Source organism: Helicoverpa armigera, chromosome 15, assembly GCF_030705265.1.
Source record: "Helicoverpa armigera isolate CAAS_96S chromosome 15, ASM3070526v1, whole genome shotgun sequence".
Taxonomy (NCBI): domain Eukaryota; kingdom Metazoa; phylum Arthropoda; class Insecta; order Lepidoptera; family Noctuidae; genus Helicoverpa; species Helicoverpa armigera.
Window position 1 is genome coordinate 5,738,040 of NC_087134.1, and position 23,686 is coordinate 5,761,725.

General features: G+C 36.7%; 1 protein-coding gene and 1 long non-coding RNA gene across 4 annotated transcripts in view; one reads left to right on the plus strand and one right to left on the minus strand.

The window, feature by feature from the left end:
* Positions 1-23,686, minus strand: part of LOC110370529 (carbohydrate sulfotransferase 11) — a 59,803-nt gene that overhangs the window by 7,188 nt on the left and 28,929 nt on the right. The window lies entirely within an intron of this gene.
* On the plus strand, positions 15,022-21,423 carry LOC126053732 (uncharacterized). The gene is made up of 2 exons (XR_010277191.1): positions 15,022-16,359; positions 20,962-21,423. It is a non-coding gene; the product is annotated as an uncharacterized LOC126053732 (long non-coding RNA).

Here is a 23,686-nt window from a genome sequence, read left to right on the forward strand (position 1 = left end):
ACTGTTTGAATAGATCCTCAACCTCTATTGTGGGGGAGTATTTGTACGTAAGTATACGTTCATACTTTTAACATCCAGGCTTCCCCGCTTTATATTTTCCGAGACAGTTTTATTGCTATAGTGATAGATGTTACAAAAGATTTAAGGGCGTAGTTTCCTATATTATTTTTTTACTAGCAGTGGCTTGAGTGCCTTAGACAGGGTATTTTCATCGTAGTACTTAATTCGAAAGCAGAGGCTAGGATTTTCTTTTAAAAACCGTTAGAAATAGACAATAAAAAAACGTGTAGTGTGAATGATATAATCGTCGTTGATATGCAAAAAGTATTTTTTTCCACGCCATGACTTCGCAAGAACTAGACCCGTTAAGTACTAGCGCATCTAATAATGGATTACGTTCGAATCTCCGTGTTGTCTATGGAACGTTATGTTTTTTTTATGAATGAAAACTCTTTGTTAATAAGGAGGTGTTAGCTAGACCTTCTTTTGTTTTTAATATAGGTACTCACATAAAGTGGAAAGGTAAAAATATTTAATTATTTAATATCACAAGCTTCTATCGAATGTATGTGCTGCCAATTAAAATGTTATCATGACAAACATTGTCAACTTTCACTAATTAATTATTTGTCATGCCATAGCGAGCCGAGTGTTAATAATTTAGACTGAAACAACTCGTTGATTCGTGTGAATTATCAATTGTTTTTTACTAATTAATTTAATTAATGTTATGTTTGTGTAATGTTGTTTGTTCGTGTTTCATTATTCATTCATTAATTATTAGTAATCCTGTGAGACTATTCAACATATTAAAATATTAATTCGTTTCAGGCGCACCTATGTTTAACCGCACCTATTTTTTTGATAAGTATTTTCAAATATACTACCTATTTACTAATTGCACATTAGGAGTTGTGTATATATATTATGTTAAAGGCACTTTGTACTGCATGAAACAGAACTAGTACCTCTATATTCAGTATTAAAAAACAAACTCATTTCGTATTCTACACTAAGTAACAACCACGTAGCATTTTTTCTTGAAAATATTTTTAATTATTGGCTTGATGCCCTAGTCACAACAACAATATGCACTTAAGTATGATTACAGTATGTACCTGTATGCGTGCATGCAAATGATTAGGTACACAGGGTTATTTAAAAACGTCACTGATAAACGACAGAAGTTATTTTCATGGTACTGTCAACTGCAAAATCAATCGCAACAAATGATAAAATACTTAAGGTTTTGTGGATTTGTAATAGGTTAACATTTCAAGCTCAAAATTGTCTGTAGCCATATAATTACAGATAGGTCTACTTATGGGCACAGGTAAATTTTATTTCCTAAATCACACTAGCCAAAGGTAAACCTAGTTCCTAACTAGTCGTCGAAGACACCCTTGCTTCGTCTAAAAAATTACATACCCATCATTACCTAGTGGAAATCTACTTGAATAAGAAAACACTTTGATGTAGCTCAATGTGAACCACGCAAATGCGCGATTTAGTGGTACGTACGGTGATACGTAGGTAAGTTTCATTAAGCAGCCCAATGATGTTTACAAAGTACCTATGCTTTGCCACGGCTTAGAATGGTTTGATGATACCAAAATATGTAGCCCAGTGTACCAAGCTGACCATACATTTTCAACTTGATTTCAAGTTGAAAATGTACAGCGGCAGATAATGACATGCATTGCGAATTGACACGCGATGGCCTTTAACAAGGATATCTAAGATTGTCTCGATACGGAACATCTGATAACGATTGTTTTCAGTAAATAATGTATTCATGTAAATATTATACTGGTGACGTCAGAATTTATATAAATCTCGTTTACTTATAAACTCGTAAACAGCACGTGTGAAAGTCTACCTAGTTACTAATATGAATGAAGTCAGAAATTCAAGTGTTCTATTTATTATTTGTTATTAAAATTTATTTTCGAACTCAACTGAAATACCTAATACTTATTTAAGATTTATTTCACTTATAAAAAATGTTTGAAATAAATCAAAGTATTTCACGCACTAGATACACGTAGGCAAGCGAAACACTGCTCCAAAGGGTCACGAAACTATTTTGAATTCCTTTTACTATGTATTTTTATTTTAGGAATTTATTCTGAACGGAACTTGTAAGTATTAATATTTCATTTCTATTGCATTTCCGCTGCATCAAAAGTGAGGAAACCATTAAAATGCAACTTTCATTCGAGTTTACCATAAACTTTATAGTAGAAGGATGAAAGGTATACGTATAAATCATAATAAATGAGGAACAATTATTTATTCTGTTATAGGTATTATAAGCTAAACTTTCTTTGATTAACCCATAGGTGATAAATTAGCTTATGAATTTATTGCAATTTCAACTGTTACGTAAATAATTCTAAAATTAAGAATGAATGGATGTAGGTAGTATTAAAGTCAAATGGCAATATAGATTCTCCTTTAGGTATATTCTGAAGTAAAATATGGATTTTTTAAATACTTTTTGTTATAAGCTCGTTCTGCGTGAATCGGATTGACAATAATTATTATAATCAACAAAATGTAGGGTAGCTTTTTGTAACTATGTATAATATCAAAACGACCAACACCTTAGTCTGCCCGTGACCATGGATGCTGTTAATGATCCGAAACGTCGGGATTAAATAATATTAATACAACCGCGATAAAATCCGTAAAAGTAGTTTTACTTAAATGTCTAATATTCGCATACTTAAGTGTCAGAAATCATCCCGTCGTACCACAAAAACGTTTAAACGTCAGTTTAACACTTGTCTAAAAAAAATCAGATTATGACGTCGAAATAAGGTCCATTTTGCAGCAACACTTCTTTTAGACAAGTGTTCGACACATGTTTAAGTTTTTGTAGTAAGACCAATCATGTCTTCCTATTTGCATTTGTTAGTGAGATGCACAATCGTGGTACAAGTGAATTCATCAAACGGAATTACTTTTCATGAATGGGATGAATTAGTTTTATCGCCGCTTAGAGTTATTGGATTTGTTTTATAACAGCCTGGATGCACGCAAGCTGCCTATGAAACCGATACGGGGTAAGTATTTTGTACTACTTTTTGTAAAAAAAAATGGGTCATTTCAAAATATAACTACTTATCGAATTTTTTAGGGTATTATCTACGTCTAGCCTTTTAGATCGGAAATAATCATTAACCTAAGTTAAGTAATTTTATTTTACAACTTGAATAAAATCCATTTATTTTTCATTATTGCTTATCATATCGTAAGTATAATTTATTTTTTACAGTGACAGTAAGCATAAAGGATTACCGGTATCCATTACACGTAACAAGCGGTTTCGATTTTGAATACAGCTTTCACTTATATGGGTCCTTATTACTGTTCCAACCTTTTTGTACAGACGAAAAAAAAAGCAAAAAAGTTGGTAAATTCGAACTCAAGTCTATATCAAAAGGGTCCTTGCATTTGGGCAGCAAATATTTGGCCTCGATTGTCTTTTGTTTTTTTTTTTAATATTTCTGATTCAAATAAGTTTTTTTTATTACAAAAGTTCTAAGCATGAGATGGAAGAATCTTCAATTTAAATATTTAAAAAAATCTCATCTTATTTGTTGAATAGAACGACGACGAACTCAATTAACACGTTTTTATTTTTACCAGGTGCAAATTGTAAAAATAGACTGGTCGATTTACATATGCGAAGTAGGATCCAGTTTTTTAGTATTTGTATTTTTTTAGTGTTCATGTAATATTTATATACCGCCTTGAGGAGGCTAAGATGGGAATCTAAAGAGAATAATTTTGTTAAAAAATATAAACTTATATTGATTGCTTTCATACAAGGATAAGAAGGGATTGAGTATCATTATGACAAGTGACAGGGAGAAAGGAAGCAGAAGACATATTGCTCCGACCCCAAATAAAATTGGGAACAGGGCAGGAAGAAGAATTGCTTTCATATATGAGTGAGATAAAAATCTATTCTCTGTAAAAGTTTTATAGTTATACTAGCTACCCCCATTTCCAGCCTCACCCCATAGGAACGACTTTTTGCACCCGGAAAAAAGTAGCCTTTGTACATTTCTCAAGCCTATCTGTGTACCAAACCCCATTCCAAGAAGAGTTACATTCGAATTGATAATATTAGTAAGGATCCTGTTATTTTTGAAAGTGGGAACATCTGTTGTACTCAAATGGGGACAAGGAGAGTCCGTGTTGGAAAGTTTAAGTGAAAGTAATGTACATAAGTACAAGACCTACGCACCAAGAGTTAGTGCCGAGATGCGCCTAGAAAGTGTTCTGCAATTTCGCTACTGCTACTTATTAAGGTTTCTCGTGGACAGCTACGTTTCTGAGTAATGGCTGTGATATAATGGTATGCGGTTAATTGGTCGACGTGATAACGCAGGAATTTTATGTGTAACTACTTTCATTTAGTCCAGCTCTTAAGTAGTACTGTTAGGGATTTAGGGAGTCTTGGAATCACGTCTCAATCACAGGTCTATATGTCTATTGGTTCTAGAATAGCTCTCGGTAGAAGGTAGGCCCACCTGATGCAAAGTCAAAAATAAGAGTGGGAACATGATATTCGCTACCCGCATTTGGGCTAAAGGATCGGCAGTAATGGATATAGAATTAGATCGAAGTTTAACAGTCATAAGCCCTGTTCTGCTGACATCTAAATATTTCAGAAATGACATCAAGTCCCTACAAGTAATGTGTATTAACTGTGCTTATAAAGTGAGGGACAAATCCTTTATTTTATACGAAGCTCTAATCAGAAAGATAGCCACCGTTGTTTGACTACAAATGTTTAGTTTCAAGGCTCTACTTTATTCACAAAGTGTGTGCCGTGATTTAGCTTACACACGCAACGCGCATTATGCCTACAACTATAGAATATCTACGCTGTATATCACATACGTGAACTATACACTGTGGGGCGTTGGCCCCGTCACGTCATTGTCTATGTTAACATGCCGTGCCAAAAGTCAGGTGCCTGCCTACAAAAATTAAGGCGTGGGGGACTGTCAAAATAAATTTAAAAGCTTTCCTGTCGTGTTTTGTTTCTTCATATGAGAAAATAGATGGTCGCGCCTTGTTCCAGGATCAGTACGAACTAATAAGTAATATAAAATAAAGTTAATAAAGCAAAGGCGACAAAATCCATAACATTGAGCTTCTATCTTCTGAATGACATATCTACAGATTTTCCTTTGATTTGAACAATCTGAAATTTGAGAAGCCTAAAGGGACCCAAGAATATTCCACGGGTTCGAATAGCCCTAAACATCCATTAGCACTTATATTAGATGAGATGCAGCTGTTGTTATTTGTGTCATTACAAGGTCCACGTGGAACGATTCCAAGACTATTTGGTTCAGATACATTTGGCCAAAGATCACCTTTTGCACTCAGTCATCGACTAGCTCTTGACTGGTGGACAACCGTTGGCTGTTGACAGGTTGGCAGATATATACGATAGGCAATAATGGTTTCCCCTGGGAAATTTCAACTCAAAAGTTGAAGTGCAACGTTATTGGAGGACGTAGAGAAAATGTTCTTCATTATTTTTTAGAAACATACTCGATAGATTTAGGTTGGAGACCCGTTAAAGAATAAACACCTGTTTTATTATTATGTATGACATTATCCATAAAGTCATGCACTACCAATTTGGAATGTCAGCAATTTCAATCGCAGCCTTGACTTTGTAACAAGTTCGCTGAATGGCTTAGCTGTTTAGGTCTAGTTGCCTTACTAATTTATATACATTTGTTAGACGATAATATCATAACAATGATTTACTAGGGGCCATGATTCACGGCCCACTGAATCGGTCGCTCGAAGGCCGGTCAGAGTATTTTATTTATGATTTGTAGGCCAATACTGGGGAGCGCCTACAATCCTACACTGCACTGGTGAGGCGACAATGTGTTAAATTAACTGTGACATATATGTTTCTGTGTCACTGAGATGCACTTTGAACTGTTTCACTGGGTTTTAACCCCCCTGAGAGCATTTTCATCCATTGCCACCACACTAGAAAAGATAACTAGTATAAAATATAGGTCCATAAATCGTTGAAAGATTCTGTCAAAACATATTTCTAGCTACACCTTCATAAACATGGTTACCCGGTGTGTTTAGAATGATGACATGATCCGTTATCAGATTCAATGCTTTAGAAGAGCGTACTTTTAACATCGTTTAAGATAAGTCGAGGCGCATATTTTATCAAGAGGAAACAGATTAGATGCCAACATGGGATATCCTTTTTAAAGCGTGGTGACGAAGTAGTACGAAGACGAAGTACCATGACGAATAGGGTCTAAGATTTTTAAAGGAAAGAATAAATTAAGTATGACAGAATGCTGTGGGCAAATCAAGTAAAATACATTTCTCATAAACAGACCTGAAATACTCTGGTAGATACAAATATTTGCTCAAACAGGAATCGAATTTTCAACACGGTGCGCAGTAGCCAATCACTCGATAACATGTTTCATCGATAACTGTCAGTCTTGCTCTCGTAAACTATTATCGGTAAATTGAAAGTATTAATAGAAATTGAGCGGCTCTATTACCGACGGTTCCGTATCTTGAAAGTTGGGGATTAATCTCCAGTTTGATCCACAGTTCGAATTATTTTCTCGTTAATCGATTTTGCTACTGCCCACTGTATGAGCTGTGAAGAACAAAGTTTGAAAAATCTTCAGATTTTTTTTAAAGAATGGTGGAGTTTTTAGCATGCCACTTTTATGTAGGTATAGAGTGAACTTCAGAAAAAAATACAACATTTGTGAACGCGTTAACTGTACATTTCGATCAACCTAGAGTTTATCTAAGTTCTCAAGTATTCATGACCTACCTACACAGAATGAGAACTTTTTCTCTTCGGATCCAAAAGCTACATAGGTAGGTACTAAAGCAAAGAAAATACTAAAGAAATCATTATATCATTATCTGACGAATGGCAACAATATTTAAAAGGCGTCGGACCAAAAAACACATACTCAAAGCAGGATTAATTCATGAATTAATTGGAAGCCATCCAGAACGTCTTTTTACCGCTTCGTCCGTAGTGCGACTGTACCTTAAGTAGAAAGTGTGGAAGCGAGTTACCGACTGCAATCAATGTCATTGATGCAGCTTATCTCGCATCAAAAGTGGTTGAATCGTTAACTCGTTTAATGCAATTAGAACCTGTTTACTTACTCGATCATTTTCGTATCCGTAATCGGACTAGTTTTCTAGCGGTTCTTTGATATTTGAATTGGTATTTGATTACCGAGTTTATTAATCTCTAACTGTATTTGATGTTATACTTTAGTTTAGCCGTTCTGCTATCAAGAAATCTTTAGTTTTTGAGCCCTGATACCCTGATACCTATAAATTAGTGAAGTAGTTTTGGCGTTAAAGCCTGACCAACAGATAGAGATACTTCCGCAATTGTAATATGCTCTAGTAACGAGTCTACAATTTAATACAGGCCCTTCTAATTTGTTATCATCCCATATACATTCCCATTTGCCGCAGCTACTTCAAAAGTACCTATTAACCTAATTTCCTAGCATTCACTGCATTCATAATTCATCTGTTTAATGTCGGTTAACAAAGTGTTCCTGTTGCCAAACAAGGTTACCGGGGTTACTTGCCATGTGCTACCAATTTAATATAGCGGGTCATTCATGACATGCGATGGTATGAAAATATTTTTGTTAACATTGCAGTGTTGTGTAGTATTAAAGGTATAATACAGAACATTATAGTTATCGGCACGGATATTGAGCCCTGACCTTAACCTGCGCAGAAGCGATTTATTGGTTTAAGTATTGCGTTATATGTACAGTGCGCAAAGCGATCCTCACTCTTTCGCCGAGAGCTCAATATCCGTGCAGGTAACTAATGTGGCCAGTCTTCTAGCTAGGCAAGTCTCTAGACGGCTTCTATGTGGAGGACTATTTTGACTCCTAATTCTTATAGGGTTTCTAAATAGGTTTTGCATTCTTCTGTTTTGCTAAATGTTAATTTTGTTTTGGATTGTATAATCTTCTCAATACCTGATAGTTTTTACACCTGTGCTGTGGTAAAAAATGAAAGTTATCATTTTTTGTTTAGACAACCTGAATGCTAAATGTTAACTATTAGGTATTTAGCCTTGAATTCTTATTAAGATATTCTTCGAAGATGTTTTCTACTTAAAATATATCAAAGAACCATGTATCTTGTTCCTTTGGACTTCATACTTTCGTGTTTGCGTAAAAAGTAAGGAAATGTTCAAATAACCGCATTAAAATCAAGAAATGCTAATGGCTCAATGTGGCAAACATTTTTACGATTTTCCTTGTCATACTAAATGCTGGTACATAAATTATATACTCATTATGTAATGTAGTCATGTAACTTGTCTAACCGACGGCTTATAGCTCACGGTCATAGGTTCAATCTTACATGAACATGACAAATATTTGCATGACCTACCTACATATACTGCTTTTGGGCGTGTACAATGTTCAAACATGTCATTTATATTGTCATGGCAACTGGCACGCACAGATGTTGTTTGACAAACAAATGAAGCTTTATACAATGTCTTCCATTTTTGAAAAAAAAAAATTGTCGTCAATCATATTGTATTTAAACAAAAGACGATCGCCTATCTGCAATTTTTTTAAAATTACTAAGCTCATTTCAATAGAGGGATCCCCTGCTGGCCAGCTTTTGTAAGCATGCATGTCAAAGGTGGTACTTAGTTACATCAATAAAATTGGCGATGAGGTTGCTATTGCACACCATGCATCATTTTGAAGGAATGAAATGACTTTATCTCTATGGTATCATAAGTTGGTAAAAAATTCTAAGTACCCTTAACAAGACATCCATTACCACCACACCTTATCAAGAAGATAAGTCAAACTCCATGTTTTACAATACACAAGTACCATCATAACATGGAGTATACGTACAAAACACGAGCCATGATAAGACCCATGTCAGTCGTACGGAGGAAGTTGAGGCTCAGGCCTATCATTATGCGGATTATTATGCTAAGTTATGACAAACGGATTTGGGTTAGACGGAGCGAGGTATAACCGCAAACTAGGCACGTGTATCTTTTAAGTTATACGTGTGGAGGAATGAGGAAGGCTGTTGTTAGGTGAAGATATAGCAATTTCTAAGTGTTGTAAGTTCAACATAATTCTTGCTGGTTAAAATAACTTTAGAATTAGTATCTTGTGTAGTTTCTCCACTTCACTATCCACGATGTAGATGCAATAGTTAAACGATGGTGTGTATCGCATATGAATCATGGGACAGTGAAGTTATTAAGAGACTATATCCACTTAGCAGTACAGAGTTCTTTAAAAAATAATTCATTGCAGTTCAACATGATGTTGGTTGTTTTTGAACTACATCCAAGTCAAATTCGACATGTCATCATAAAAAATTAACGCTTAATATTCTGGAGTAGGACAATTGTTCTTTGTAAGGCACGTGCTGATGGCGACGGAACGATCCCAAAACATTTTTTATTTAACTTGGAAACGCTAAGAGGTAAAGCTGTTTTCTTCTTTAACTGAAAAGGAGAGGGCATTCGGGGTATAGTTTCTTATAACTCTGTACAGGTCATTGTGATAGTTTCTATAGGAGAGGAGAAGGTACATTCCCTTACACCAAGCAATATTGTGCATGTATTGTGTATAATCGAGAAGTTAAACATTAGCCAGTGGGCCAGTTGGCTTATTTTCCCAAATCTGTTCGTTCTAAATCCTTCTGCCGTTTTAGATAACACTCCTTGTTTTTAACCTTCACTCTATGAAGAGTGTAAACTTGTTTACGACTGATAGTAATATTTACCCTCATTATAGCGGGTTTAGCCAAAATCTGCTCGTAAAAAATTCTTAATTTCTGCATTGTTGCCTATTGAGGTTTGATAACAGGTTTATGGTGCCTACCTAGTATTTTGTGTCAGGTAGTCTCTATACGTGACATGATGTTAGGAGTCACTCGTAGATTTGAACCAAACTTTAAGGCTACGTTCAGATGACAAGCGCACAACGCGCGTTTACAACTACATACATACATTTTATAACGCCTAACGCGCGTTAGCATGTGTACAGCCTGAACAAAATGTATGTATTTGTAAACGCACGTTATCAAAACGCGCGTTATGCGCTTGTCATCTGAACATAGCCTAAGTTAGCATGAGATAGGTACTAAAAATTATCTTCAGAACATAAATAAGACTAAGTGAAGTTCAGATATCCAGCTATGTATCTATCAAATGATCACGAGCTTAATGAGAAAGCCAAAGTTAGTTACATTATAAAGAGTTGTTCATGTAATTCCCAACAAAAGTCTAGGTGCGATAGTGTGAATTGATTTAATTGGCTTTTAATAAAATCGCTTTGTACATATCCGGTTAGACTGGAAGCCGACCCCTACGTAGTTTGGGAAAAGGCTCGGAGGATGAGGAGGATGAAACATAGGACGAGGAAAATATAGAAGGATACAATAAGCTTAACGAGCGAGCCAGCTAACTTATCATAATTTTATTACACAAACTACTTATTTTATAATCGATCGTTAATTTAATTTTACTATCTTCGTGTACAGTTTCTATTCCAATGGGCAATATAGGGCACGCCATGTTTAAATTATTATTATAATTGTAAAATGGAATACTGCTTAAACTTATAGTCGTAATTAAATGCACTTAACGATTCTGTAGTAATTGTAAGAAAATGTATGTGTTTGCTTTTCTTGTAAAATATCCCACTGAAATAAGATGTGACAATTAATTCCCAAAAAAGTTAATCTAAATAAAATATATCTCTGAACAAATAACTGAAATTCTTCAACTCGTGACCATAATCTTCATCATAAACGTAATGACCTGAATCCGGTGAAATTATCGTAAAACGAATGGCGGTCTAAACCATACCATAAAACTATATTATATCGTGTTGTCCAATAGTTGTTTGCTAAAGTATAACAATGAGGCCTTTTTGATGGGAAATCATCAAATGTCCCTTCCCGCTGTGGGTTAGCAGCGTGAGGAGTATCAGACTCTTAGTGTCTAGGTAGTGACCTATGCCGAGGATACGCGACGGAAGTTCGGCATGATTACGCCTGCAATGCTATTTGACACACAATGCCGAAACACATAATACCGAAATTACGTTGCGTTATAGCGTACAGCCGAACTTCAGTCGGGCGTAAGTTCAGCGGAAATTCGGCGGCAACGTAATCTGTAGAAAACACATTATACGCGACCGAAGTTCGGTTCGACTGTTGACGGAGATCGGGAGCGGCGAGCAGCGGGAGGCAGGCATGCCCCCGCCCGCGCCCCGCGTAAATTGCGCAACTGAACTTCTGCCGCGTAGGTTCGGCACTTATGGTGTGTCATATCAGGCGATTACCTTGGAACGTAAAATCAGCCGCGGAACTTCGGTCGCGTACGTTCGGCATAGTGTGCTTAGACACTTACTGACTAAAACCTATCATGTTCCTTCTTAAGCCCTTTATGTACCAGGGCCGCGGTAACTCTTTCAAACAATCCCGCAGACCCGGTAGGCTTTGGCCCTGGTTTGCCCCGCGGAGGACAATTAAAGGCCTAACCATGAAACGGATCTGACAAGTGAATATGTAAATATGTGGTTATGTGGAAGAAGACGCGACAAATATGGATACTTCCTTTGACGTGCGCCCGCGCATCCTTTGGCGTTGTCTTGTATTTTAATGAGGATGAATTGAATATAAGGTGATATTTAATTGTTGAAACAGCTGCAGCTTGTTAGGTCATTGTTTTTCTTAGAAAAGTGAGATGTCTTGGAAGTAGATGCTTTTATTACTTATCATAATATTTTTGTTCAACGCTTAATGTTTTATCTATTGTTATTGTATGCTTTCTGTAATGTTATTGTAGGTTTTCCTTGGGAAACGATTTACTGTCGATTGTCTTTTGCCACCTGCGATCAATGAATCTATCTTATAAACCGCAGATGGGAGCTAGTAAGATGCAAAATATCAGTTTCTCGTCCCTTGCCCACTTAAAGGGGACAAATTACTTACACGCCAAAATTTGCTCGTTGCTGTAACAACAGAACATGACAAATATTAATAAACCACGGTGCATTTCCTACTCAGTATTACATAACAGGTGTAAGAGCAACTGCAAGTGGGTCAGTGGATGTGCAACAAAAGGGAGCGCTCCGGGCTTGCAAGCTTGTGATACGGAACCGCGTCCGGTCTATTGTGTGCTGTGGTCTGTGCACACAGAGGAAGGAAATATGACCGGAGATGACATGAGGCAGGTAGGTCAGTCGCCTTCTCCTGTGTCGAATACTGAGGTGGGCGTGACCAAAATGATCATTAATGAGTAAACTAAAGAGGCGTTCGGGTTACTTAACTGACTCATCTGTCGAAGCCACAGGCCATACGCGGGCTTATTTATTGTTAGATAAACAATATTTAAAAAAAAGTCGTTTGAGGACGAAGACAGTAACGTTCTTCGTCCTTCGAACACCCGTATCAAGGCGCGCTACTTTCTTAAGAGATTTTCCGTTATAGCATCTCCGCTAGTCATTTGTTCTCCATGTCTGTTCACTATTTATGGCCGGTGACGTCATCCACTCTCTTACATAAAGGTCAAGAGTAATTGTCACTCTTTTTATTCGGTTTTGACTGTTGAACTTTTTTTGTTTGTTGTTTTCGATGATAGTTTGAATTATTGATGTTGGGTTTAATTTTGTTCCGTTAGGGCTAAGTTTATCGATTGTTCGAGGAATTTTATTTATTTTTGGCTTTTTTGTAATTTGAAAGCTGTCAAAGGTTATTATATTTACTACATGAAACACCTTCGTTTCGATAATTTATTAAACTTTTCATATTTTCAAAAATTCTGTCCAGATTTTAAAAATTATTTCTTTGGTAATATCCTCTTAATGAGTTTTCAGCTTTTGTCGGGTCTCACAAATACTACATCTACGTTCAAAGAACCTGATTGATTTTTAGTCACTTTTCATAAAAAAGTATAAGTATTGCCTTTAAGTTAATCAAACAAAACACTTCTGATTACAAGGATCATTAAGTGATAACTTAACCGTGACATATACAACTTAGATACAACACCTGATATGAACTTAATGCTTACTTAAGTATAGGATTTGACACTTACAATGTATAATTTACTCCATAAAAAATTACTGCCTTCTAATGATTGATGGCTCTTTTCGCTAGTAAGAAGTTTAATAGTAGTTTTTCATTGATTAATGAAAGTATCAAGTTAAATTACTTAGCTTTAATAATATGTGGGTAAGTTATCACAGAAAATGTTTTCGTAGATCAAGTGGAAAGATACTAAAGGAAAGCTGATAAACAATACTAATGTAATTAAGATTCGTTTGTTTTTTCTTTTGATATTAAATTTAATTACCTAGGTAGGTACGAGATTATACCATCTGCCGTCTAAAATTGATAGATCGAACTCACAGTCAAGTAAGGGTACACTATTTGAATGTCCAATATAATTTAGCCAAAGGATTCGTTAGTCAAATACTATAAAAAGTCTTCCCAAAACAAACTTGACCGTTCAGTCGTGTGTACCTATAGCATTTGTTTTTTTTTACAACTGGCTTGTGGTAGGAATTTCAAGGTCTTATAGTCAAATTCAAAGCTTAAAGTAAATAGAACTACTACAGGTTCTTGTGGTACGTCAAAAGCCTGGTTTTTGTTATGAGTGGAGCTATGGAGAAGAACGTTTAAAAAACTTCTTGCATTTTTATTATGCAGAGATTTTTATTCTTCTTTTGTAGAGACTTTGAACTTAGAAAACAGGCAAGCGGAGCGTTTTAAAAACAAGAATACCTCGCTATATTTTTTATCGTTTCAGTAGAAAAAATAGGTAGGTATACCCATTCCATTCCACTGCTCTTTTGACACTGTATTGACGAGTAATAAAATTAACCCGTGACTATCTCGGTTCAATGAGTTAGGTCATGCTAGTATGAAAAACTTTTCGTTTGTGAAGCTAAGGAGACTGCTTTTCAGTATCTAAGTGTTTTGGGTGGGTGTAATGACCTCTCACTATTCTTAGCTTAATGTCGTCTTTCTGGTACACTTAAATATGCCAGAAACTATGTTTGTGAATATATAAAAAAATGGTGGTGTGCTTAAATCTATTCAAAGGATCTTAAATCTTCATTAATCGGAGCAATCCTATTGTAATGTGGAAATATGTTACCTACTTTAAGAATTAATTTACGGCTGCCCCGTTTATGAAAAAGCCATGGAGCGCTGTTTCTGATGCTTCCCTCAAACGAATGGTTATAATATATGGACGTAGGTACACAATGCTTTCCTGTCTATTTTCGACGGAGTTGAGTTTCAGTTCAGCTGGTTTCCTGCATCACTTAGGTTTACCGGATTCCTCTGTGTTGCTTAGTGCATCCATCTTATGTATTTATGGTTAGAAGTTCTAAATACAGCTTGCTTGAATGTAGTTTAATGTAATGTGCCATGTATAGGTATTTGCTTAAATGTAATTTATTGTTTAGTGTCAAATCAGACAGAATAGTTATAAAATACCTATGTACTTTTTGACTCGAAATATGTTTAGGTATACAGTTCGACATAACTACTCTTTACACTAGAAAAAGTACTTAGTAGAAAAAGCTTCTCAACTAATTTTTTTCCTTCTATTTAGTGTTAGGACCGGTTTTGAAACCTTGATTCATTCTGACCTATCGACACTGAACTTTGTCAAATGGTACATTATACTCTGCCACATCATTAGCCACTTCTTCATTTAAAATGTGTTTTCCAATATTTTTTTTCAATTATATTTTGACTGACCGAGTTGACTGACTGACAAAGTTCATTACTGTTTGACATAGATCAAGTTACAAACATACATATACCACTATTGTACTATTATTGTACTGTGTTACTTAAAATATTTTTTACCATCAATAAGTTGGTTAGGTGATCTAGCTAGTCCCAAATTTTATATAGAGTTTTCAGTAGTCGATATTTTTTCGAGTAGGTAAACAGACGGCATATATTGAAAAATCTAGTTTATTTAACTATCACTTAACATATGAGTGTCAATCTTGTTTTCACCCCACTTACTCAGAAGGAGGGTAATGCGTTTTGCGCTTCCATGGAAGAGATTTCGATCTCTAATGCCATTAGATATTGCTATGCGTCGTTGGTTTACTTGTGTAAATTGATGGCTATGTTTTTACAGCGATTTCGACTCAACTTAAAACGCAGAATCCAGTTGTTCGGAAACCTCTAGAACATAGGAACGACGTCGATGGAGGCGCCACCGGCGATGGCATCGGAGGGGGGACAGCGCGGCGCGGGGGGCAGCCACGTACGAGGATCGCGGGCCGCTCACACACCTTACCGATCAGCTGTGAAAATTGTACGCGTCGCGCGCCGTTTAATTATATAATTTGTTACAAATCATCCGTTGGAATAAACCAGTACCTATATTTCGGAAACAGCCTCAGTCATTTCTACAGCCCAAGAATTCTCCCTAACAAAGTGGTCCTTCGCAAGAAAGAAAAAACAACGGAGGCAGGCGTGCAGTGACGCGTGCGTGGCGATTTTGCAGCGCAGGAAAAAACCAACGTGGCGCACACGTCTCCAAGAAATATATCGACGAGAACGGATAACTGTGGCTACGGATCGGTAAATAGTGTGTCGTTCCAATTAATCATTGCCCTTTATCACTTCTTAAATTCTTCCCGCTTTGTTGGCCATTTAAATCTGTTCCATTTTTTTTCCCCATATTTATTAGTCATCGCATTCATTTCGTTGCACATATTTCAAGCCTGGTTATCGCTCAAGCCTATTATTGTAGGTGCATCGCTGCATAATTAGTAGCAGGCAAAAATAAGAAACCTGTTTACACGGATACGTGTTAGCTTGACCGCTAATTCACTCAAGGTCAACATCTGTCGCTTTGCAATTTATTCAACGCAGTGCTTGCTCATTAGTTACGAATTAACGTAATTATTATTTATTTGAATAATGGACTCTAAACTTAAAGAATTAGTTAAGAAACGTGCAAGCTGTAAAGCTAAACTTACGCTTTTCAGCAATTATTTAAATGTAGTCCTTTCTTGTTCACGATTAAGTGATTTACAAGTAACAGAACTGGAAACCCGACTTGATAAAATGGATTTATTATACAATGACTATGATAAAATACAGGGGGATATCGAGCTGCTGATGGAGGACTCCGCCGAGGCATTGGCTGATCGCGAAGCCTTTCAAAACCAATACTTCTCCTTGGTGTCATCGGCGCGCGAGGTGCGACGTCAGCATAGCGAGCGAAGAGCCAGCGTGTTGGTGAGTTCCGTACAAGCTTCAGATAATAATGACGCCACACAGTCGAAACATAGTGTTGTGAAATTACCACAGATTAGTTTACCACATTTTGATGGAAGCTATCAGCATTGGCTCGAGTTTAGAGACACGTTTGATTCTCTTATACACAAGAACACATTGTTGGATGACATAAGTAAATTTCATTATCTGAGGTCCTCGTTAAAGGGTGCTGCTGCCTTAATTATTAGAAGCTTGGATTTTAATTCTGGTAACTACAGCATCGCCTGGGATTTATTGACGAAACGTTACAATAATAATCGTCTTTGGTAAATAATCATGTTCAATCGTTATTTAATGTCGATCAAATAGAAAAGGAGTCCAGTAAAGCAGTACGTCATTTAGTCGATAGTACTACAAAAAATCTCAGAGCTTTAACAATTTTAGGACAACCGACGCAGCACTGGGACACCTTAATTATTTATATAATGGCTCACAAATTAGATACTAAAACTTACGTTCATTGGGAAGAATTTAGAAATACGTTATCCGAGGCACCTACATTGTCTAAATTTTTAACTTTTTTAAATAACAGGGCAGACTTGTTGGAATCAGTTGAGGACTCTGAAGCTATTAAAAACAAGACCTCAAACAATAAATCAAATAAGCAAAAAAGTTTTGCCATAACATCAACTGATAATAATAATATTTCAAATAAGGTTTCGAGCTCAAATTGTCCAATGTGCAAACAAAGTCATGTTTTATTTAAGTGTGATAGTTTTCGAAAACTGACGTCAGATGTTCGTAATCAGAAGGCTAAAGAATACAAGGTTTGTCTTAACTGTTTAAACCCGGGCCATTCCGAACAAAATGCAAATTGTGGGCTCGGTGCAAGTATTGTAAGGCAAAACATAATACACTGTTACACGTAGACAAAGACAGTGAGCCGACTACCAGTAGTCAAATAACAGATAATGTTACTTTAACTGCCAAAGCTATACAGAATACTACTTCGTCCACCGTATTGCTTTCCACAGCGAGGGTGAAGGTGCGCGACAGCAGCGGCCGCAGCCACGTAGCGAGGGTGCTGCTGGACAACGGCAGTACCGCAAACTTTATAACTGAGGAGCTGTGTGGTAAGCTGGGTTCACTTAAACGTAACGTAAACTCCAGAATAACGGGTATTAACCAGCAAACTTGTAAAAGCACACAGTCTTGTTCCTTAACCTTAGAATCTTACTCGGGTAAATTTAAAACAACAATTGATTGTTTAGTATTACCAGAGATAACCAAATCATTACCATCGACATTAATTGATATAAGTACTATTCCACTTCCATCAGGCATCTGTCTAGCTGACCCTCACTATTATAAACCGTCAAGCGTAGACATTTTACTAGGTGCTGAACAGTTCTGGAATATTTTAGGTACTAACACAATAAATCTAGGCAAATGTCAACCTAGGTTATACGAATCTAAATTAGGATGGCTTATTTCTGGGTTTATTGCGCAACCTAGTCCATCCCGTGACCAACCAGTGTGTAATTTTGTGCAGGAAATAAAACCTGAACTCACTCGGTTTTGGGAACTAGATTCAATATCAGAAAAACATTCGTTGTCAGCCGAGGAACGTGCATGTGAGGAACATTTTTTACGCACTACTACTCGTGGCGAAGACGGGCGTTTTATTGTTAAAATGCCATTTAAACAGTCACCAGATGTTTTAGGTGACTCATACCAAATGGCGAAAGTTCGATTTCTTTCGCTCGAACGTAGGTTTGAACGTGATCCCTTATTCAAAGGTAGGTATATCGATTTTATGCACGAGTACTTGCAATTAGGGCATATGTCTGAAGTTAGTAACTCAAATGATAACATAAGTTACTATTTACCACATCACGGTGTTACGCGCGAGCAAAGTACTACAACTAAATTAAGAGTTGTCTTTGACGCGTCAGCTGTGACGACTTCAGGTATTTCTTTAAATCACCTACAAATGATCGGTCCGACTGTACAGGACGATCTTTATTCTATTTTACTTCGTTTTCGAAAACATAGATACGTTGTATCAGGAGATGTAGAAAATGTATAGAGCTATAGATTTAAATAAATCTCAACGCTCTTTACAAAAAATCCTATTTAGATTTAATCAACATGAACCGCTTAAAACCTTTGTTCTTAATACAGTTACTTATGGCACCGCTTCGGCACCATACTTAGCGACAAAGGCACTCGTAAGTCTCGCTTCACAGGCGTCTAATGATGACGTAAAGCAAGCTATACAACGGGACATGTACGTTGATGATTATTTGGGAGGCAGTGACACTGAGTCAGCAACCATACTGTTATGCAAGGAGGTGAGTTCGATTTTAGCATCAGCTCAATTCAAATTAAGAAAATGGCAATCTAATAGCCCACAAGTGATGAAGGCTATGTTGTCATCCCTTGATCAGAATGATAATAACATTCTGGATTTAAATCGTAATCAATCTCATAACACTGCTAAAGTATTGGGCTTAAACTGGGTTCGCGATTTAGATCAGTTAACTTTTTCTATAAATCTACCTCCAACTAATAAAATAACTAAACGTTACATTTTATCTTGCATTAGTCAAATCTTTGACCCATTAGGGCTAGTAGGGCCGTGTGTCGTATTGGCAAAGATAACAATGCAAAAATTATGGTTAGAAAAATGTTCGTGGGACGAACCGGTTTCTCGTGACACTCAAGAATGTTGGTCGTCATTCGTCACTACGTTATCGTGTTTGAATAATTTAAACATACCACGGCATGCATTTAGTGTTAATCATAAAATAATTGAGTTGCACATTTTTACAGATGCATCCGAGTGTGCCTATGGGGCATGTGTGTACGTTCGTTGCCTAAATAATGATGATACTATAACCGTTCACCTTTTAACTTCGAAAAATAAGGTAGCTCCCATTAAACATACAACCATACCCCGTCTTGAACTGTGCGGGGCCTTGTTGGGAGCAAGACTGAGTGCAAAGGTAGTAGACTCACTAACTATTAAAATAAATAAGTGTTATTATTGGTGTGATTCGACGATAGTTCTCTGTTGGTTATCTGCATCGCCGAATAAATTAAAGCCTTTTGTTCGTAACCGTGTCAGTGAGATACAAGAAAGTACCGGGGAAAATTCTTGGAGATACGTGTCGTCGAAAGAGAACCCGGCCGACTTCATATCTCGCGGGCTGAGGGCCGATCAAATCGGCACCTGTAAATTGTGGTGGTCGGGCCCAGAGTTTTAAAATTAGGCGAAGATCGTTGGCCTAAAATGCCAAATACGGGTTCTAATTCCGACATACCTGAATTTAAAGTTCATTTAGTAGATAACTGTCAATCAACTCAATCAGTTATCAGTCGTTTGATTAGTAATAAATCTAACATAAACAAATTAAAACGTATTTTCGCTTATGTACTTAGGTTCATTTTAATTTAAAAATCCTAACAGCAGGTTGTGTGGTCATTTATCCTGTGATGAATTAAATGAAGCATTTACTGTTATGTTACGTTTTAGTCAAATGGAAATGTTTTCTGACGAATACAAAACACTTAGTTTAAAAAGGCCACTATCCAGCAAAAATAGGCTTGCTTCACTGTCTCCATTTATGGATGATCGAGGTGTAATTCGCGTAGGTGGCAGGTTAGATAACGCTAACTACAGTTACGACACAAAACATCCAATATTGCTAGATAGTAAACATCACATTACGAAAATATTATTTCGTTGTGAACATCTTAAGCTTATGCATGCAGGGCCACAACTTCTTTTATCACACATTCGTCAAACTTACTGGCCTTTAGGAGGTAGAAATTTATCTAAAGGTACATTCAGAGAATGTGTCAAATGTTTCAGATTTAGGTGTCAAGCGGTGCAACCAGTCATGGGTCAGCTACCACGCACGAGGACACAGCTTGAATTTCCGTTTTATAATTGTAGTGTCGACTACGCCGGACCAATGCTGATAGCTGACCGTAAAGGCAGAGGTGCCAGACTCATTAAATCCTATATCTGTGTGTTCGTCTGTTTGGCAGTAAAGGCTGTTCATCTGGAGCTTGTGACGGATCTCACCAAAGACGCCTATCTTGCCGCGTTAAAGAGATTCGTTGCTCGTCGGGGTAAACCACACAGTATCCTCTCTGATAACGGCACAGCTTTTGTGGGCGTATTTAATGAGCTTGCACAATTCTTGGCTAATTCAAATTTAGAAACCTATTTTGCACAAGAAGCGATAAAGTTTAGCTTTACTCCTCCTTATAGTCCACATTTTAATGGTATAACAGAGGCCGCCGTTAAGTCTACAAAAAGACACTTAAAAACCATTGTTCATTCTTCTCATCTAACATATGAGGAGATGAACACATACCTAGTCCAAATTGAGGCTATATTAAATTCCCGTCCCCTTGTTGCTCTTTCTTCGTCTCCTGACGACCTTACCGCTCTCACTCCTTCGCACTTTTAATTGGACGACCGCTAATATCCGTTTCTCAGCCGCAGGTACACTCCGTCAACATCACTCGATTGGACCGCTACAAAGAATTGAGCATCTACGGCAACACTTTTGGAACCGATTCAGTCATGAATATGTTGTCATGTTGCAGCAGAGAACCAGATGGCATGCGTCCACAGGCGAAATTAAGCTGAATCAGTTAGTTCTGATCAGAGAGAAAACGCAACCACCACTACATTGGCTATTAGGCCGTATCGTCAAGGTGTTTCCTGGTGCTGACGGCATCACGAGGGTGGCGGAAATCAAAACCAAGAAGGGCAACATCACAAGGGCCTTCAACAACATATGTCCTTTACCTATTGAAGACGATGTTTCAACCCGGGCAGGATGTTCGGAAACCTCTAGAACATAGGAACGACGTCGATGGAGGCGCCACCGGCGATGGCATCGGAGGGGGGACAGCGCGGCGCGGGGGGCAGCCACGTACGAGGATCGCGGGCCGCTCACACACCTTACCGATCAGCTGTGAAAATTGTACGCGTCGCGCGCCGTTTAATTATATAATTTGTTACAAATCATCCGTTGGAATAAACCAGTACCTATATTTCGGAAACAGCCTCAGTCATTTCTACAGCCCAAGAATTCTCCCTAACACCAGTTATAAGCTAATATACGAGTATCAATCAATTAGGAACTGTCCTTCCCGATAAAATTATTTAAGTTACTTATTTAATTATGTCTTATGGTAATTTATAAGTAGCCTATTTATGACGACTATAAAATATCCAGTTCTCCAACTTTACTGCCCATTTCCCGCATCTAAGAAAAAATAAACACTGGAATATGGAACTCGAACGATAAACAGCTCATTACAAAGCGATAAAGTGCAAAATAACCATAATTTAATGCCAACTTCCCACGGATATTATTGAAATTGCTTAAGTAAGGATAATTATGTCACATAATTATGGTAAAAGATTAATATAAAATCGGTGTTCTGTGACATAAATATGATAATCCGTGAGGGACCGCAAACTGGTATCGTCGTTTGTAACATGAGATATAAATCTAGTTTGCGGTGATAAAATACGTTGATGGACTAGTTAGCAAATTCGCAAATGTGGAAAGCAGAATTTCTGATGTATAATCTGTAAAGGCTTTCTGGTTTGTGGCTAGAAATCTGAAAGAGACCTCTTTTATATTTTACGCTATCTATAATCTATACAACTATAATAAAGAGGAAACATTATTTTTTTATTTGTTTTTTGTACCCTAAAGGCTCCGAGACTACTGAATAATTTGAAAAAAAAAATCGCTGTTGGATAGCTAGGTACACTTTTCCCGAGCAACATAGGCTATATTTTGCCATAAACCACGGGAAAACGGCTAGTATTTAATTAATGCAAGTAGTTTGTTTTTTAACTCTGTTGAGTATGTGAATGGTTTAAAAGTAAATAAGAACCTTTAGAGAAAAATTTATTAATAAATCCCGTACAAAGGAACGTACGCATTTATAAACAGTTACTGTAATGTTTGTTGTTTATTATCGTACTTTCACTTGGGCAGAGTTTAACGCGCTCAGACGATAAAAAATGCTCTCATTTTTTTACACAATTACTCATAATTATTATAAAATGTTACTTTTTGTATGCCAGTTATATTACGTGCTTCTATTGTGATAGGTGGTTTACCGAATTTATCTGATGGAATTGGGGAACGTGAACGGCAAAGCTTCTTTAAAAACAAGAAGTTAAAATACTCCAAAAAACATTTTGGGATGGTGTTGCCTACTTGAACAAGTTTTCTCATGTCTTTAAAGATGTTTATCATTTTAAACAGTGTATTGTCAGTAGGTATACCTATGTACCAGCATATATTTATGTGGGTAAATGCTAAACATACACATTTACATGTATCATGTACATAATACAGTTTAGATACTGGTCCGATAAAACTTATTAGCGTATGCATGATAAATGGTAGCGTGACTTTTATTGACTGTAATTTAGAAGAAGAATAAATAAACCGTATTAACTACGAAACGATAGAACATCAATAAAATTACCGTAACTTTTACCGTTGCTTAGACAAAAGAGGTTGATTGCTTACAAATCAATTTTTCTTTTCGTTCTTTTAAATATTTAAATCTTAAGAAAGAACATTTCAATTGATCGTCAAGGAACTTTATGGTGAAATTGAGAAAAATATATTAATATTAAGGAGCTCTAATTTGGCGTATATGGGTAACATAAGTATACTGCTGTTTGAAATAAGGCTTATGAACTTATGCCCATATCATATTTACTGTTCTGACTACACTACCCAGATTGGCAATCCCTTCGCTTTTTTTTGGGAATCTTGGACCAAAATAATGGTCAAAGATTTACCATTTTTTTAGACTTTTACACACATATACAGGTCATTTCTTAGGCTATTATTTGAAGTATGTCTTAGCGATGCAGTATACAGGGTGACGCATTGCGGCGGGACGCTCGCCAACTGACAGTGTTCGATATCCAAAAAACGAGGACAACGAGTGCCTGTATTGCTTTTTAGACCTTTTTGGTTTGTGGTTATCAACTCTTCAAAAATGAGTTTTTATTTGAATTTAGTATATTCAAGTATACCTGCATGAGTATAAAAAGCTTTTCAATATTTATATACTATACAGGCCGTAAGTTTAGATGGAACGGTGGCGTGTCAATTAATGCAATTCCAGCTTAGGGTACCGTCTACCTACAGGATATAAAAAAGTCATAAAATCCATTGTTTTCTATTTACTCATGCGGAACTCAGACTCACTCATGCGTAAATTCTACCTTAAATAAACAACTACACTAAAAAACAAAAGCGCATCAATTTGTAAAGATACAAGC